This window comes from Amblyomma americanum, chromosome 11 (assembly GCF_052857255.1).
Source record: "Amblyomma americanum isolate KBUSLIRL-KWMA chromosome 11, ASM5285725v1, whole genome shotgun sequence".
Taxonomy (NCBI): Eukaryota; Metazoa; Arthropoda; class Arachnida; order Ixodida; family Ixodidae; genus Amblyomma; species Amblyomma americanum.
The window spans coordinates 15,980,222-15,996,221 of NC_135507.1; the positions used below are offsets into that span (position 1 = coordinate 15,980,222).

General features: G+C 49.5%; 2 protein-coding genes across 4 annotated transcripts in view; one reads left to right on the forward strand and one right to left on the reverse strand.

Annotated features, from left to right (window-relative positions):
- LOC144111126 (uncharacterized) overlaps window positions 1-14,048 on the reverse strand; it is a 61,703-nt gene extending 47,655 nt beyond the window's left edge. Inside the window, exons 1-2 of one of the 3 annotated variants that reach the window (XM_077644273.1) lie at window positions 13,881-14,048; window positions 13,539-13,658 (exon numbers count right to left, since the gene is read on the reverse strand). The gene's annotated coding sequence lies outside the window, so the exon portion shown is untranslated. Of the gene's footprint in view, window positions 1-7,017; window positions 7,285-13,538; window positions 13,659-13,880 lie in introns of those variants that run through there. The other 2 variants (XM_077644271.1, XM_077644272.1) reach the window with 2 other exon arrangements.
- The window catches only part of LOC144110945 (putative RNA-binding protein 46), an 88,537-nt gene that overhangs the window by 41,341 nt on the left and 31,196 nt on the right, over window positions 1-16,000 (forward strand).

Sequence of the window (16,000 nt, forward strand, 5' to 3'; positions counted from 1 at the left end):
GCGCAACTCATCGGTCACTATCGCTACAACGTCCCAAAGACTAGTGAAAAAAAATGATAGTCGATTTGCTTTGTTAGGCTAAGTGAGAATTAGGTGCTCCAGCAGTTCGTTTTTACTTCGGTTCCATGTTCAGATCCAGTTTTCACGGATGGCAGTTTTTCGGGTAGAGCGCTAATGGGTTAGTGTCCGTAAGTGCGGAATAGGTCATTCTTTCCATTCATAGATCCCCGGGAGTCTTCCTAACCCTTCTGGCGCAGTGTTGCAGAGGTCAAGCGATGCGTCCCTGCCCTTCTATGGCAGGTGCTGCCATCGGTGGGACTCGGGTTGGGTTGCGATCTAGGTTGCTGTCTCCGAGCACGATTAATTGAGCTGCCGCCTGACATGTGGGGCAGGTGAGCCACCTGCCACAGATCTGGCTTCAGACAGGCAGAAAAACTAACAAGCAGACACACTACGGATAAATGCGGGGGATGGTCTTTATAAGTGCTAGCGCACTAAAAATTCACAGGGACACCTAATTTCATTGTGTTGGCAGCGCGACACTATTATCAGCTGTTGATGCCTTAGTATCACGTGAGTGTGCTAAACTGAAGTTTGCTTTCGACAACGAGTAACTTAATTTTCACTTTAATCGGGCGCCTACCTACGCTTGCCGCCATGAGACTGCTTTTGCGCTTTTAGGCTGCTCGCCATGGTTTAGCTTTGTAATCGGGTGTTCACCCTGTTTGCTGCCACATGCTATGGTCTCCCACGTAGGGGCTCGGCACTGAACATAAATAGATAAAAATGTTTGTCGCAGCCTATAGTGAGCGAGCGAATTTGTGGAACGCGTTTGACAAGTGTAGAAAGAATGAAAAGAAATTGAGGCACGTGTGTGCGATTGGCCCTTTGTTTTGACATCCTCTCCTACCGCTCTTGTCTCAATTTGGCGCCACGACCGAGCAAAATGCAAAACTTAACGAAACTTTACAAAATGTCGGCTTTTGTGCGGATCGCGCCGCCGAACTGCTCTCTCATCCCGTTCGCCCCGCGCTACGGCCAGTGTTCCAAGAGTACTCCCGGAGAGAGTTCTTGCCAGCAGCGACTGGATTAAGAAAATGCATGGGCAGTCAACGTGATTCATGCGGAGGGTTATGCGTTAGCATGTCGGCTCCGATTTCTGCGAGCGATTTGTGTGTGACGAACAGAATTGACTCACAGCAGTGACAATTTTGGCAGTGTCGCTCTGGCCGATTTTTTTCTTTCCATGTTTTCCAAACTCTGAATGTAGTGCTAAGTTCTTCTAGTTCTGTTTCCAGTTCAGATTTAAAATTCCAGTTATAGTTCTTCCAATTTCGTTTTCGTTTTCATTCCGATTGGAATTTTTATTCCGATTGAAACTGTTTCATTGCAATTTTTTTATCTTTGACGTTTCTTTACCTCCTCCTGTGCCCTCCTCAGCCCTGTGCGCTCTGCGCTTCCTCTTTTATGACGTCACGGAGCCTCATCCCTCCTCCTCACCAGCCGCCGCGGTGACTTAGCGGTTAGGTGCTCGGCTGCTAACCCTAAAGACGTGGGTTCGATCCCGACCGCGGCGGTCGCATTTCAATGGAGGCGAAATGCTAGACCACCCGTGTACTGTGCGATGTCAGTGCACGTTACGGAACCCCGGATGGTCGAAATTATCCGGAGACCCTCCTCTACGGCGTGCCTCATAGCCTAGTCGCTCTGGGACGTTAAGCCCCATAAAACGAAAACCAAACCTGCTCCTCATTCCACTTCTCCTGTCCACTCGCACTGCGTACGGACAGACGGACGCCGGCTTCGCGTTCGCAAGGCCGCTCTAATGCTAACGCATCGTCAAAATGCGGCCTACCCCTGCCTACCTGTTCCCAGTGCCTTCTCTCTCTCTTTTCCCAGGGGCTTGGGCGCCGCTACCCGCGGCGAAGACACAGACGTAAGGGTCCCAGACTAGAGCAGCGTCGCTCAAGTGACGCGAGTGACCCCCCGCACCCCGAACAGTTGTGGCCTGGGCAGCAGCAGCGATTTCCACCCGAGGGAACCATAGACAAGGTCCGTCCCCCACGAAGCGGTCGTCTTTAAGCACCCTATTGTGCGCAGCGCGCGAGCGGTGACATATCATGCCCGAAACCTGCCCTTATCCCTCTGTTCCTTGCGGATAGTCGGGTACGCAGCAGGATACAGCGGCGGATGCTCCTCAAATGAGGCGCTCCAACCACTGGAGTCGACCGATTGTCATGGCGTCGCGGTTAATCCGCTTAATCCACGGTTCATCCTTTTCCTCATGCCAGCCCCCTGAGATGTCACGCTATTGCAGGCTCAAAGGAGGAGTGAACCCGACTTCATGACACTAGAGCAACTCCGCTGGGTTGAGGGCCTTCTTTGGGCAGCATTTTCCGCTGAGTTCCTGAGTTGTATCTGTTTTTTTTTTATTATTGAGACAGTGTGCCTGCTGGCATAAGGTATTTACAAATATAGGTACACACTGGACTCTCGAAGAAAGTCCAGTCATCCGGTGGTGTGGTCCAAAAATCCATTCTTCTACATCTGGTGGACAGGCCTTCCAGCCAGCCGCATTTTAATGACAACGATGACGATTTTCTGGCGCAAGAGCAGCTAGGCCAAAGAATGCCGTGGCTTAAAGCGTTTTAATGACGAGTCTTTCCCTTGTTCGTCCAGGTAAGTTCTGTTTACGTTGACCCCAAATTTACCACTAGGTGGCCTTTTTTTTTGCAAAAGTGTTTTTGATGTCGAGATTGTTTTCAGCGCTGTGGGCAAGGTGCTTGGATTTCTCTTTTTCTGCGTTCAAGCTGAAAATTCAGCACATGCGTTCTTGCTACCTGTCCCGGTTGCGCGGCCAACTGCAGTCTACGGAGCCGACTATGCGCCTGGTCGTTTATAACTTAAGATCAGCGCCAAGTTTACCGCTATTCCTCCTTATCACTGTCGTCTGCTTCTCATCCGCTCTGAACTTTAGTTCATTACTCTAGTAGTAGTAAGTGCTTTTTTATTAAAATAATAATAAAACGGATGGAAAAGATTTTTGCTAGCCCCGGAATGTGCTATCGATACTGAAGCACCTGAGCTGGGGCAGCGGAAGTAAAGGATAGCAGGCACAATGGAGAAATGAAATGAAAGAGGTGAGGGGACAGGAATAGAGGATAGGGGTAGAGGGAATATACACAAACTATTTACACAATAAGAAATGTGTCCAGGTTGTGCGCGTGATTAGTTCATGATGGAGCAATAAAAACACGCGCACAGCACTATGTGTACTACAAATGTAGTGGGGCGTCCAGTTGTTAATCGTCCAAGGTACCACTCGCGGTGCGTTCGGCCACTGCGTGTAACTACGTGGCGGAGAGCAGACGGGACGTCAAGGAGGAAGACGGGACGTTCGAGGAATGCGTTTTTGATACATTAACCTAAACCCTAGCACGTTCTCATGTTTTATTATAAAAGTAGGTTTTGTGATTTCGAAGTCGTTAGGCTGATTGACGGAAAAACGCATAAAAATTTGTCAAAATGCATGCCTTTATTATTTTTAGGCCTGTGATTGGCTGACGGAATAAACCAATGTATAGTGCCGTCCAAGCCGCGTAGGACGCGCGACATTGATTTGCCGCGGCCGCGAGTCAAGGCAGTGGCGGCTGCTTTGGGTTTAGTTTGGTTTATGGGGTTTTAACGTCCCAAAGCGGCTCAAGCTATGTGGGACGCCGTAGTGTAGGGATACGGAAATTTCGACCACCTGGGGTTCGTTAATCGCATCTTAGGGCCAGCAGCCGAGCGCCATAACCACTGAGCCACCGCAGCGGCTGCATTTTCGACAAAAGGCGCCAGTCTGTTATGCGATATCAGTGCATATTAAAGATCCTCAGGTGGTTGTAATTAGTCTGGCACTATCAACTGCGACATCCCACAGAGCTCGCGAGCAACTATAGTCGCCAGGCGATGCATCCTTACATGTATCGGACTTAACCCTATCCAAAGGTGGGGCGGTGGCCGAGGATAGACTCCCATACATGCTAAGGAAAAAAGTAAACGGAAAGAACAGAGAAAGGGTTGACGTTCGGCTGCGGCTGGTTTATTGGAGCGAAGCGCGCGCTTATCTCTCGGGCCTTACAGGTTTATGGCCTGTTTCGTGGCGGATAGCGCGGCTTACCTTCTGTTTGTTGTGCGTCGAGATAAGGAGGCACGCGACGCTGACGAGCTGTCCCCCACTTCCTTTCCTGCTATGCTGAGGTCGATCCGTGACAAGTGACGTCACGAATGAGCGGGAGAGTGCGTGCTGTCGCAGACGGAGAGGTGTAGCAGGAGAACGCGCTCACGCGGCACGATTGTTAAGTCTCACACTGCGTCCCGATCAGCTAGCCCAACTATCATCAGCCTTACCAACCAACGAGCAATTGGTTGTCAAAGCGTTGACATGGTTGTTGAGCGTATCTCCTGCACTGCGCGACCAACCAGAACTAGGCATCTGGCAGCATTGGTAACGGGTCTCTCGTTGGACAGCGCACCATGCTGTGGGGACACAGGCACCCGATCGTCGCCCTTTAGGCTTCGTTCGCGAAGATATTAACGCGACAGCGTTAAGGAGCTCGTGTCGCAGAAAAGCCGGTGTCGTCGGCGGCGTTGGCCGTGAGCGAAAAATGGCGCCTCTCAGTGGACACCTGAACCGCGCCGTAAGGGAAGGGATTTTCCTTCCTTACGACGCGATACGGGTGTCCAGCGAGAATTGTGACAGGCGTCATTTCCTTTCCTTAAAACCAATTTTCATTTCATTTTCCTTCCCTTACGGCCCGGTTCGGGTGTCCACCGAGATATGTGAGACAAGCGTCCTTTCCTTAAATTGTCCAACGGGCCACGCGTCGCGCCGAACGGGCGATGGCGTTCCGTGCACCCCTTGGCAACGCTGCAACACTCTGTCGCGTCTCACTCCTAAAAAGACGATGTTTAAGCGTCGTCCAAATTTTTTTCTGCTTTTGTATATAGTATGGGCACACCGTATTGCCAGTGTCCCACTCTTAAACACCCACTCCAGACTGGTAATGAGGGAGAGAGGGAATGGGAGAATGCAGAGAAGCGTTTAAAATTGCCCTCGGAATGTCTCTCGAGACTGGAAACCCTTATAGAAATTGTCTATAGACAATCTATACACTTATCAAAGACTATTGATTTCCTATAGATATTTATTTTGTCGATTCATAGTATATACACTGCCTGCAGAGAAGAGTCCACTAGAACTGTATAGCCATAAATCTATAGACATTTTCACGACCCCCGGTTTGTGCGGAGAACGCGGGGAGCTTCATCGCTAACACTTTCCTGTGCTACAAGCATAGCCCCAATGCCCAATATATATAGCGGCGTCCATGGACCACTTTTTGAGAAGGTCTGTAGATTGTCTGCGGCCTGTCTATACGATTTGTATTGTCTATAGACTATTCTCCAGGACTTGTCTATAGATACGAAGTCTACGGCCAGTCTATAGACTGTCTACTTATATTTTTGTGAAGGACGGACGCGAGTAGCGATTCTTTGTTGTGTTTAAATTAAGACTGCTTAATTGGTTAGGATCGATCGTTGATCGGAATTATTAATCTTATGTTTAACCAGTACGGAAATGAATGATTTGTAAATAAACCAGTTGTGTACGGTTACGCACACTACCCGCAAAAGGAAATGAAAACGAAATGTTTCGCACAAGACAGCTGCCAGCGAATGCAAGGGAACGAATGCTTTCCTTATCGTGGCGCAACAGCAAGAGCGAGTACTTGAGAACTGGTATCGTCTCGGTAACTTGATAACAGACAAGCGCACAGAAAATAGCGACAAACGCAATAACCCAAACATTTATAGTAGTAAAGGTCGTCTTACCTGACGATACGTCGCGATCTATTACCAGAATGTCCTGTGGTCAGCCGCAGTGCTCGAGCCACGCACGAGCGAAATTATTCCGCGCGTGGAGCCCTGCACTACGGCACGAGGAACGCGCCCACTGAGGCGTCTGCATGTGCGTGTGTCGGGCGTGCGCTGCCGTCATTGAGCCGCACAAGAGGAACTTGTTGATGTAGTACCTTTCTTGACGGCGCCACACGAAAGACGCACGAACAAAAACGCTGCAAGTGCGCTCGTATAGAACTCTGGCCTCGTAACAACTTGTCGATTATACTGGCGAAGTTCTTGATGCCGAGTGTCAGCCATGAACGCTGGCGAACTCGGCTCCCAGGAATCTTACCGGATAGCGAGTCTTAGGCTTGTTCGACGACGTCGTAACCAGTAGGAAAATGAGCGTTTGAGTGCGGTGGGGTCGTGCGGGGTCCCAGGGGCCTGTGTGCCCCAAACACCCCTGACATAATAAAAGTTTTTACCACCACCAGGCGCGTTCGACGTAGAGAGTGAGAGTCTTTTTGCCGCGTGGGCATTTAAATACTCTAGAGGACAGTTCGGATATATATGTGGTACTTGTTGAATAACAATAATAGTAATAATAATTGGTTTTTTGGGGAAAGGAAATGACGCAGTATCTGTCTCATGTATCGTCGGACACCTGAACCGCGCCGTAAGGGAAGGGATTAAGGAGAGACGGAAAGAAGAAAGGTGCCGTAGTGGAGGGCTCCGGAAGAGTTTCGACCACCTGGTCGAAACTTTAACGTTAACGGGGGGGAAACTTTAACGTGCACTGACATCTCACAGCACACGGGCGCCTTAGCGTTTCGCCTCCATAAAAACGCAGCCGCAGCGGTCGGGTTCGAACCCGGGAACTCCGGGTTGGAATGTTGAATGCTGTGGAATGCCGACCGTTTTTCCGACACGGTGTACCTATAGCGCGAAAAACGCTCAAAGGACGGGCAGAATCGGGACAGCACGGCGCGCAAACTTTTTGCTGTCCATCGTGTGTTTCCACGATACAGCTTTCTTGTCGGAGACGTTTAAATATACGCTTGTGGCACAAAGCGTAGTTGAGTCTAAATTACAGATGACCTTGGAGTAAATCCTAAGGAACATAGCACTTACTTGGACAGCGTGGGTAGCAGAACCCCTTTGTAGACTATTCAGCCATCTTCGAATACTGCTGTACACGTCCTGAAAAGGTTGTTAGTACTCGGAACACGTTCGAATGGAGATCGCTGTTTTTCGACGCGTCCTTCTGGGTATGCCATTCTGAGCACTCTGACTCGCTCACTCGGTGTGTTGATACTACTTGTTACCGCCCTCGACTCCCGCTTCCAACCGATCACGTGGGATGTCAGCGTTTCTAGATGGCGTTAGGCTGCTGAGCACGAGAACGCGGTGTCGGAAGATAGTCCGCGTTTCGGTGGAGGCGAAACGCAAAAGGCGCCCGTGTCATTTGCGATATCAGTGCACGCTGGAAGATATCCAAGTGGTCGAAATTATTCCGGAACGCTCCATTACTCCTCTTTCTTTCTTTTACTGCCTTCTCAACACTTCCCTCACGGTGCGGTTGAGGTGTCCACCGAGAAGTGTGACAGTTTCTCCCCTGTTTCCTTTCCTCAAAGCCAATTTTCATTTCGCCTTCACACCTTCCATTTCGAACTCCGCCGCACCGACCGGCCGCGGTGTGACGGTCCAAGCCTTCTTCAAGCTGGTTTATAATGATGCAGAGGCATGGATTTTTTATTGTTTCGTCTGAAAAAAATTAGGAGATAGATGTAACTGCAAGTATAAAAAAGAAATGTAAAAATAAGATAAAATAATTTTATTTATTATCTTATTTATTATTATTTTATGTATTTGCAATTGAATCTTATTTTTGCAGCACCAAGGCCGCTGCAGGCTACTGAGCCGGTGTACCCGGGTCCGATCCCGTCCGCGTTTCGTTGGAGGCAAAACGCAAAAGACGGTCGATCGTGTGCTGTCCGTGGAGTATCTGTTATGGGTCCAAGTTGGACTTATTTTTGGAAATGTGGCGGATAGTTTGAAGGATGCTTCACTCCCGCCACCGGTCGGCCCGGTATTGCACTACCTCCGGGATCGGCCTTGTCTTTAGCGCGTCTTTACTATCCTGTCTTTCTATCCCATCTTTCAACTCCTTCTATCTGCACGTGGTAGCGATTGTGGCTCGGCTTGAGCCAGTGAGCAGGCCTGTGCACTTTTTTTTTCCTGGCAGTAACAGACGTGTGCTGTGCGATGTCAGTGCATCATAAAGATTGCCAGGTGGTCGAAGTTATTCCGGAGGCCTCCACTGCAGCACCTCTTTCTTCTTTCACTCCCTCCTTTATCCCTTCCATTACGGCGTGGTTCGGGTGTCCACCGAGATGCGTGACATTTACTGCGCCATTTTCCTTTCCTCAAAAACCAATTTCAAACACCAGTTTTTTTTAGTATAGAATTCTTTCGGCGTCCCTTTATAAAGGCACGATCGCTTATAGGGGCGTCTTCAACTGCATAGATAGCGCAGGTATTCAATCCCGCTCTCGAAGCACCGCCGTGTGCGGGCGACGTTGTTCCTGAATGACGAGATAAGCGCAGCCGGCTTCGCAGATAAACCGAGTCGGGTCGGGAGGACAACGCCCTATGGCGTTGAAGGGGGGGGGGGGGGCGCACCGACGATTACGTTGGACGTGTGACACTGACTCCATACGTACGTTGTAAAACTTGGAGACCTTGCTGCCGATACCTGCAGCACGAACGATACTCTGGTCGCTTATAGTGTGCAATAGCCATCGCGGCTTATTGTGCGAATGTCCACTTTGAGACTTAGCAGTGCTCATTTTGTAAGGCACGAAATACGTTGTACGGTTGCATTTTTAGCTTTATTTCGTGCGGTCTCCCCTTGTCCCCAATAACGGCTGCTTGCTTTTTTCCCGTCCGTGCGCACGGGCTCACCTGTGAAAAGGTCAATTCACTTACATCTGCGCATGTGCGGACGCAGAACATCATGGTACGGGCCGGTTGACGTTACCTTATACGGCGTAAAACACGGGAATTCAGCGGTAACTCGCCTCACCAGTACTAGGCCTCGGCCAGTACAGCCTCGAAGAATGCATGCATTTTATGGGAGCTCAGAACATCACGAGCCTTTGTCAAAACTAAAAAGGTCCAAATGTTTTGCTTCAAAGCCTTGCAATGCGGGGCAGTTCTTGTACTATGTTCTTGTTGTGAAGGGGTGTTCTGGGAGAGGGCTTGAGGACGAGAGTACCACTCGCCTTGAAGAGGTTTGGAAAGCTGGGGCTGCATAACGAACTCACAGCTCAACCCAGAAAGGGACCCCTTGGATTCGTCACTTTGCAGTGGTTCATTGCCTTCTGTCACGTCGACGGTCAGTGGACGAGCTGATTTTGGAGGCTTTTCGTCCACTGCCCGCACCAGTGTGCCTGGATTTTGCTGTGGATATAAACTGAATTATTGTTCGTAAGAAACGGCGTCGGTACGGCGGGTGTAACCGAAAGCTGGTTAGCGGTGCCAGCAGCGATCCCCTGAGAACAAACCAAGCAAACCTTCTGTGAACAAACCCTGAGAGCAGGAAGCAGTAAAAACATCTTTATTGATAAAAAATGAAGCCCCCCCCCCCCCCCCCCCACCAAAAAAAAAAAAAAAAAGGCGCCAGAAAAATGTCTGCCGGATGCTGCGCCAGCTGTTGCTGGCCAGTGACTTCAGTGGCCATGGGGTCGGTCAGGCGACCCAGGCGGTACTAGTGGAATGAGGAATGGCTGTCGCTTTACGGCGCCATCGCCGCCGCCAACGCACGGATCTCTTCGACGCTGGCTGCGTCGGCAGCATCGCATCGCTTCGCAAAACGGAAGCGGTCTGGGCGTGAGCTCGCCTCAGGCACATAATACGCCGATCGCGCGTGCGCGCGTCGCGTGGCGGGCGCTTGCAACCTGACTACGCAGTCATCTACTCTCTTCCTTTCTTCTATTTGCTCCCCTCTGTTCTTGCTTCGCTGTTTAGAGGAGCCGTCCCCCTCGAACTCCGTGCTTGCTTCGTCGGCGGAGTGGGCTGCTTGCTTGCAGGTTGGTTTCCCGTTGAGTAACGTTACCCGCTCCCCTGCCGCATTCGAGGGCAAAGGGCGCGGTGCAGCTCTCCGAAGGCGCTCCGCGGTGCCATCGCCGCATCACGTCTACGTGATCCTTTTATGCCATAAGGCCATGATCGGGTGGCAATCACTCTTCGCTGTGCTGCTGATGTAGCGGTCGAACGCTTTTTGGACCCGATCACTTGAAATCCGAGTTTTGAATGCAGATTTTTTTTTTATTCCAGTCGCCTACTGAAGGCGTGCCGTGACCGCGCGGTTAACTCCTCGAATAGGACCTGCGAAAGCCGATTTCCCCCGCTTCAGTGAGTCTGCTCGCGAGGGTCGGGGAAAGTACGCGATGCCGCCAAACTGTTCGCATTTTTACCCCCCCCCCCCCCACAAAAAAAAACAACAAAAAATGTCTGCCGCTGCCGCCGTGGAGGTCGTTCTATCTTGGGCCCAACCAAGGCCGCGGGGTCGAACCCCTCCCGCTGAGGCCGCCTTTCGATGGGGTGAAACGCGGAAGGCTGCCTGTGTGGTGTGCGATGCCAGTCGACAACTTTTTCTAATTAAAGGCCTCTCCTCTCGCTTGCTGACGTCACGCCAGGGACCCGACCTATGTCCGCGTCATTCGCCGGCTTGCATCGCTATCCGAACAATGATGGCCGCAGTAATCAGCTGATAAACATGTTTTCGCTGTTAACCGCGGCGCTTTTAGTTTCGCGCATACTTTTTCAGTGTATGTTTCCCGTTGATTATTTACTTTTTAGTTTTGGTTTTGTGGGGTTTAGCGTTACCGCACCAAAACATGGAGGGGCTTCCACCTCCAGAGCCGTTTCGTTTCAGGGATAATGCAGCGGACAACTGAGTTCGGTTGAAGCAGCGAGTAGAGCTGTACACCATCGCCACGAAGCCGCTTCATGCTTCACCTTGATGGTCAAAAGGCAATCGACGTTTTACAACACCTTCGACGATTACATAACTACCGGCAGATTTCCTTCCAAAATTTTGAGAGCTTAAAACATCTCATTATTATTGTTTTATTCACTTCCATTATCTTGTCTCCTACTTCTCTCTTAATTTTTCTCTAATTAATATTGTGCTTATTACAATAAGCACATTCATTAGCTTGTGACCAGCATATCCGCTTCTCTTGGCCTTCTCACTGAATCCCGGCCAATCTCCCCTCGTGAGTATGTGCGATGTCACTAAAGCAACAGCAACAACTAGTGCAAGCTATTCGAAGCCTATGCTGCCTACCCAGCGGCACGCATGCCGAAGGTGACCATTTCGAGTGCATTTCTGTTGGGATCGGGATCTGGAACTGAAATCGGAGAGCTGCATTTTTACCCGCCGCGGTGGCTCAGTGGTTAGGGCGCTCGGCTACTGATCCGGAGTTCCCGGGTTCGAACCCGACCGCGGCGGCTGTGTTTTTATGGAGGAAAAACGCAGCTGTGCGATGTCAGTGCACGTTAAAGATCCCCAGGTGGTCGAAACTATTCCGGACCCTTCACTACGGCACCTCTCTCTTCATTTCTTCTTTCACTCCCTCCTCTATCCCTTCCCTTACGGCGCGGTTCAGGTGTCCAACGGTATATGAGACAGATACTGCGCCATTTCCTTTTTCCAAAAACCAATTATTATTATTAGAGCTGCAATTTTGGACACCCTCCGAGAATCAATACTGCGTGACCAAATAGTGCACGGCGCATATCCCCAATAGTTCACTCCGAGGAACAGTGGGAGTCTGCCCTGCTCAGCTCTGACTTGGCGACGCAGCGAAAGCTGATATCCCAAGCAAGAGCAACTGCGGTGGACATTGGGGTCCTGAAATAAGGACTCCACCTAAAATCTGTATTTTCGCCTCTCTATCCTACCTTTTTGGAATAAATGTTTTCTACTACTACTACTACTACGGTGCATATAGTAAGGCGCTGGGGGAAAAGCTTCTAGTCGAAAAGGACTTGACGCTAACCACTGCCGTCGAGTGGGCAAAGGACGAGGAAATCGCTGCCATACAAAGCAAACCTTAAAGCGGTGGCAAGAGCGTCGACACAGTGGCGCAAGAAAGAGAAGCAGGTATCGGCAGCGTAGGAACGACGTGCTGGGGGATGAGTCCCTACTATGTTGTAGCGATAGCTACATTACGGTACCATTTCGAGCATCCAGCGTGGCGGCGGCGCCACGCTGTCACGTGGTGCGGAGCAGCTGCCGGCGGCGCGGCGCCGTGGCTGATCGCGTGGTTGGTCACGTGACCAAGTTCCACTCAGCCAGCTTTAACTATAGTGTCACTCCAGGTTTAACCAGAGCTATAAGCCACTGCCAATTTTATCCTCAGGTCTTTTAGCTTGCGGGAGGGCACTATTAAATTGGACGTTCATCCACAGAGGTGCCTCTGCGATGCCTGATACCCTCGTCGCATAGTTCCCGCAGTGTAGATTCGAATTTTTTTTTTGTGCCTTATAACGAATGGCTGGACTTTACGAATTTATACCCGTCCCCCGTTACTGCCGCGGTTGTAGTTGCAGAGGCAGGTTTATAATCAACTCTCAGAGCGGGCGGTTCGTAAGAGGGTGGATTGCGGTGACTTATGCATTTTTAACTACGTTATATGCAGAGAAAAAGGCGATTTTTGTGATTTTTCAACCCAAAATTTCCCGTTGCTCGTCAGAGGGAGAGGAAAGAGGCCCCTCCCCCCTGACTGAAAAACTCTCAAAATTTGGGCTGCCGTAGTTTATGCTATGGCCATGTGACGCACGAAATGATGACCTTGTTTTTATCTACTGTCTTAATTTTTGTGGAGGCCTCTTGATAGAACGCCATTATGAAGTAAAAAAAAATGTTGCTACGATTGCGCTTTCTCATTAACAGGTTGTACCAGCGCAGCCATAACGTGGTTTTGCGCTGCGAATAAACCAAATGACATTAGGCTTGTTTTGCTGTGTTTGCGTACGGTTTTCGCATCTCTTTTTCTCCACCAAAATGTTGGGATGTTGGGAAGATGATTTTGGAGGTGTGTGGCCGATGGCGAGAAAAACCAGACATGGGAAAGAACACGTACCACACAAAATAACGCTGTGCTCTTCACTGTGGTACGTACGTGTTGTGTTCATAATGCAGAAATTAATTATTGGCCTTCCGCCTCGTACGTTCTCAGCTTGCAGAAAGCCACCTTTTACCAACTTTCGTTTTTCTGCCAACTCGGACGCATTGAAGACGAAACGGTGCCTCACAGCCAGCGAGGGTGCGATGATCTAGGCCTGGTACACCCCGCAATGTGCACACACTGCATGTCTAGTTGCTGGATTATAAGTAAGTTATGGTGAGGAACCTATCGGAGTGAAACCACGAAGCGTTATACAGGGGATCGGGATGGAAATAAACGTGTTGATAACGGTTATGGCACCTCGGGAGAAAACGTTGAATTTTTCAGGCCCAGCGGGCCGTGCAAGAAGGCATCGTATGCCGCGTGTTTGAGACCTCTCGTGAAAGGGTTATATCTATTTAGCGAAGACGCAATAGCGGTTATTCTTATAATGGGTTGTCACGTGGACCATACCTAATTAATGCAGAAGCATTATAAGGCCCATCGGCAACAAAATGTGGCGGCGTTGTCCTGCTGCGGTGGTCCGAAAACCCCAATGACGTCAGCATGGTCTCTCGTGATGTCAGCGGTACACTATAAGATAGTAATGGGTGGTCATATGCAATGAAGCAAAGACATTAGACGAAATAGTGATATAGTTATAGTGATGGACTGATGGGTGTTACTGAACAGTGATGGTCGTTAATGGCAATGCCAGTGGCAATGGCCTTCAGGTTGAAGGGCTTTATGGTAGAGGCCTTTAGGTCGCACGATGCTTTCGCATTCACAGCATGTAAGGATCTTTTAAGTGCTCACCGTAACTTCTTTGTGTTTGTCCCCGGCGCGGCGCTGCTATTGACCAATCGGAGGCGGTACCGTGTCGCCTGCGTGACACCTGTGCGGCGTGCGGTCACGTGACTGGTGGTTACGCCGACAGACACCGCTCACCCCTGCAACGCGCGATTAACAGCTGCGCTGTAAAAGAAAAGCGGTGATATCGACGGCGATATCACCGCTATCTCACCACGTACAGCGCTTCGCAACCGTGCTCTCGTATAGAGGAACAAATAAAAAAAAGATTGAGCAAGGGATGATGCACTTACGAGGATGGGTTTTGCCTGATAAGAACCCGAATGCGTCGGTCAGCGCGCGCGTTCCAGGCTATGTCTCTGCGATAAGTCCCGATTTGCGGGGACACACACACACACACACACACACACACACACACACACACACACACACACACACACACACACACACATATATATATATATATATATATATATATATATATATATATATATATATATATATATATATATATATATCAAAGCTGTCAGGTTCGACCGCGCAAGCTGAAATTGCGCGTGTTGGCAGCTGCATCATGAAAGGGAACTCTGAACACAATAACCTGTTTTCCAATAACCAATACTTCATAACGGGGAGGTTAATAAGGGAGGGGGATGCTCCAAGCCTTGCCTCCCTTCTTTTCGAAACAGATTTCTGAAGGGGCTGGTCTTCACTGATGTTGGAAGGTGTTTAGCTATGGGGCTGTGTGAATATCAAAATTTACGAATACGAATCCAATATGGAAAGTTAGCTTCGAAATGTATTGGATCCCTGATAACGAATCGCAGACGCGTTTGCTCATGCCGTAACAATGAAATTTGTGGAACAATGGACGATCAGTAAGTACAGCAACCCTAAAGGCATAACTCGTATCTGCAAGATAGCAATTTGAAACCTGGTCCATGTTTGAATAATTGCTATCCTATCACACTCGGAAAAAGACCGTGATGGAGCACAGAAAAACAAATTCCAAGTTGAAGCATGATCTTAAATTTAATAATAATTGGTTTTTAGGGAAAGGAAATGGCACAGTATCTGTCTCAAATATCGTTGGACACCTGAACCGCTCCGTAAGGGAAGGGATAAAGGAGGGAGCGTAAGAAAGCAAGAAAGAGGTGCCGTAAAAAGGAAGAAAGGTGCCATAAATTTACCGTTAAGAATTCCTGACTTGCCCAAAGCAAAAGTGACAAGTTTATGACATACTGTCTCTAAAGAAATAAATCGAGTTTTGTGCTCCAAATTTGCAGGCGTCCTATTCGGGAACTGAAAAAAAAAACGCTTGTTGAGTGCACACTCTGATATTTGATTTGTGTCACCACTATTATAATCTCTTCGAATATTCGAAATTTCGATTTGAATACGAATATGAAATGTGTAAATGTGTAACTCGTATTCGTTATTTTAGAATATTTGCACATCTGTAATAAAAGGGAAAAAGTGTTTTTTTCACTCAAAGCTTTCGTCGGAGTTAACGCCGCTTGAATGTTCACGATGTGTTCCCTTTGTTGTTGCCGCTACCTTTTCCTACGGTACACTTTCTGCGCCCCCCTCCCCCTCCCTTTTTTTACAGGGTTGAGGAGCTACACGCACTGAGATCGCAATCCGCGGCGTTTGCTCTGCCCGCCAGGCAATACGTCCTCCCACCGTTGTCGCCCTTCTCACTCCCTCTCAAATCGTCGAGGGGGGGGGGGGGGGCGGTTCATTCGTCACGGCGCCTCTTATCAGACTCGCCGGCTCTACATGGTGTCATGTGTGCTTTTGCGGTGGCCGACGCCCGCTAGAGACCCGCCCGGTATGCGTCGCAGCTTCGCGAAGAGTACAGATAAAATGAGGTCAGAAGAGGAAAAGGGCGCGAAAACCGAGGCGGCCGACATCAAAAGAAACCGCGGCACTTTCGTGACCGGCGTTACGGATTAGGGAAAAAAACGATGTGTCTGGGCATATGTGCATTTTAACGCGGTAGCGTTAAGGAGCTCGTGTCGCAGAAAAGCCGGTGTCGTCGGCTTTTTTTTTTCTCTATCGGCTAGTCTTATACAGAAAAAAAAAATGGAGGACGCTTAAGCTTGGGACTTTAAGAGCAGGACGCG